Here is a 290-nt window from a genome sequence, read left to right as displayed (position 1 = left end):
AACTATCAAAATAGAAAAGGCACCTTAAAGGTTATAAAGCTATATCTATGTTGCCTGCTTTCCTAAAACAAAACACAAACCATTCAGTGTTTAAAAGATTATTTTTCTTGATGTAGTAGAGAATGCTACTAGCAACTTTACTTGAACCTGGGCAACTACAGTTACATGGTTTCCATAATTTGTATCACTGACATTTTTCTTAATGTTAAAAGTCTGGGTTTGACAACAATATGAACTAAGTAGTACCCTCAGAGCTCCCAGGGTTTCAACCACCAACCAAGGACTGCACA

The sequence above is a fragment of the Mastomys coucha genome, chromosome X (assembly GCF_008632895.1).
Source record: "Mastomys coucha isolate ucsf_1 chromosome X, UCSF_Mcou_1, whole genome shotgun sequence".
Classification (NCBI taxonomy): domain Eukaryota; kingdom Metazoa; phylum Chordata; class Mammalia; order Rodentia; family Muridae; genus Mastomys; species Mastomys coucha.
Note: the sequence above shows the minus strand (reverse complement) of the source record.